This window comes from Aplysia californica, unplaced genomic scaffold (assembly GCF_000002075.1).
Source record: "Aplysia californica isolate F4 #8 unplaced genomic scaffold, AplCal3.0 scaffold00376, whole genome shotgun sequence".
Lineage (NCBI taxonomy): Eukaryota > Metazoa > Mollusca > Gastropoda > Aplysiida > Aplysiidae > Aplysia > Aplysia californica.
Genome location: NW_004797646.1, coordinates 386709 through 389100, shown reverse-complemented (window position 1 = coordinate 389100; position 2392 = coordinate 386709). Strand labels below are relative to the sequence as shown.

General features: G+C 40.4%; 1 protein-coding gene across 1 annotated transcript in view; it reads right to left on the bottom strand.

Annotated features, from left to right (window-relative positions):
• Positions 1-2392, bottom strand: part of LOC101847747 — a 20645-nt gene that overhangs the window by 16101 nt on the left and 2152 nt on the right. The gene's annotated exons all lie outside the window — the stretch shown is intronic.

Here is a 2392-nt window from a genome sequence, read left to right as displayed (position 1 = left end):
GAGGGGGGGAGGTGGGTAGGTGGATGTGTGTAAAATCTAAGCGCAGATCCAATAGGGCGTGACACATATAAACATTAAAAATCCAGCTAGATCTATAGCTTTCGTTGCTTTAAATTCAAAATGGTCTCTCAGGTTGGCCAAGCCTACAGTCAAAGGAATGTAACCGAGCCTACAAGTCAGCAGAGCGTGCACAAAATTCTCGATTACCCTTCGTGGCGTGTGAGAGTTTCTAAATGTTCATCTCTGATTGGGCGAGAGCGAAAACGTTCCTTGAATTTCATTGGTCGTCTCTGTCAAAGAAAGGTGAGAATGTTTTTATCCGGGCCACTGGCGCAGCGGGATCGAGGCTCGCTCGTACACACAACAGAGACAACACAGAAGAGTGTGCCAGGGGCTGGGCTGACAGTGAACTGCGAGTTGGCCCACTTGGAAACTCCCACACGGGAACTTCACATACTTCACAGGAACTTGCCTCAAACTTGCCTCAGTTCTGTGTACCGGTTTCTGGACTTCACTCGTTCTAATTGTTTTTTTCAGCTGATTTGTGACAAATTTCCTTTGTAAAGACTGGTTATTTCAGTTTCGTTGATTTGTAAAACAGGAGATGTAGCGATAAGAATAGATCTAACGATCCAGATTTGTATTCGCTTCGTTGTCTTGGAAAGTTGGAGGAAAATCGAAACTCGCCTATCATCGGTGGTTACAGAAACGAAAGTTACCAGCTTGTATCGAACTGTTGTTGTTACGTGAAAAGGCCCAATGGATATGAACTTGTTTTTCAGTATAAGGACTTTGTTTTTCGAGTCATGGAGCCCGATGTAGGATCACAATCGGATTATATCAGGATTACTGACTTCGGTGACACCGATACATAATCGTTCTTCTGGTAATCCATCACAGAATCATGACTCAGGTAAGTAGACGTAATAACGCTGACAATAAAGCTCTAAGATCTTGAATCTAGATGATCTAGATCTAGATCTAGATTTGGCATAGATTTTTTAGAAAGTAGATCTAGTGTCCCAAGTTCCAAGTCTAATTGGTGCTTCTTAGCAAAAGAGAATGCATACAACTTTTTTTTTCCTAAGAATCAGACGGAACGACAAAAAATCAGGATACTGGCGATTGAAATCGGGAAAATCAGGATGCTTGAGATTTGGGGCAAAAAATCGGGATATCTCGGTAAAATCGGGATGAGTGGCAGGTCTGTAATCTCCAATTCCAAGTAATCCAAGTCCAAGCAGGCTGGACTAAAAATGATGAGGACTTTTTGATAAAATCTAGGCTATTCGGCACTACTTGGTGGATATGGTGGTCCCGACTTTTGTGTAAGCCTACAGAAAATCGATACTGATTTAAATAGTCCGTATCAATGTTTTATGTTTTATCAGTAACCTAGATCTAGAATCTAGTCGACAAAATGAGCAGTAAAATTCACTTGTTTTTCACAAGGCAAGGGGGGTTGCCCCCCTGACTTAAAAAAAAAAAACATGGGGTGTTTCAGGTGGGCATGCCCCTCTGAATTTGACCACAATTTGATGTTTTGCAATTAGGTTTGAAAGGCTCTCTCCATATCGGCACGCGAAAAAAAAAGTAATTGTTTTGACTTAGAATCAGAAGTAATCGTCGTTGGGGTCAAAACTAGATCTAGAGATCTAGAATCTAGATCTATATATCTAGATCTAGAATATAGATCTAGAATCTAGAATCTAGATCTAGATTCTATCTAGATCTAGATTTTCACTGGGTTATAAAATATTTCCCTGTCACCAAAGTCGGGACCACCATATCCAAGTAGTGCCGTCCTTCCAATCAGCACTTCAACTTGAACAGTTTATTTTTTTTATTTTTTTTTTAAAGAAAGAAGGGTAAGGTATTTTTTTACTTTCCCTCCCGTCTCACACTCAACTACCAGTTGTCTATTTTCTACTAACTATTGATGCGCTGAACAAGAATATCAACTTCATTAAATTAATAGTTTTTGAAATATTTGATGTTTTTAACCGAGATAGACATGCTTTGGACCAATCGGGGGGTTCCAGGGGGGCCTGCCCCACTGGGGTAAAAAATATCTGGGGGGGTTACAGGGGGGCATGCCCCCCTGTTTTTACCCATTATATATACAGGATCCCCACCAAATCCTTGAAAATTTTTTCAAGACCCCTAAATTTTTTTCAAGACCCCAATTCGAGGGAAAAATCAGGCTGCTGCGCGTCAAAAATGATCCCCAAAAAAGCCAATCTATCAAAGATAAAAAGTCAAAATGTCTATAAATGAATGCAAATGTACATTTTGTAGTATAGTCTTCAAACAATAGATGACTATAATACTGGGTGACTGCCAAACCAGCTTCTCAATTTTCCAAGGGAGGGGCCTCATCCATTTTCCAGGA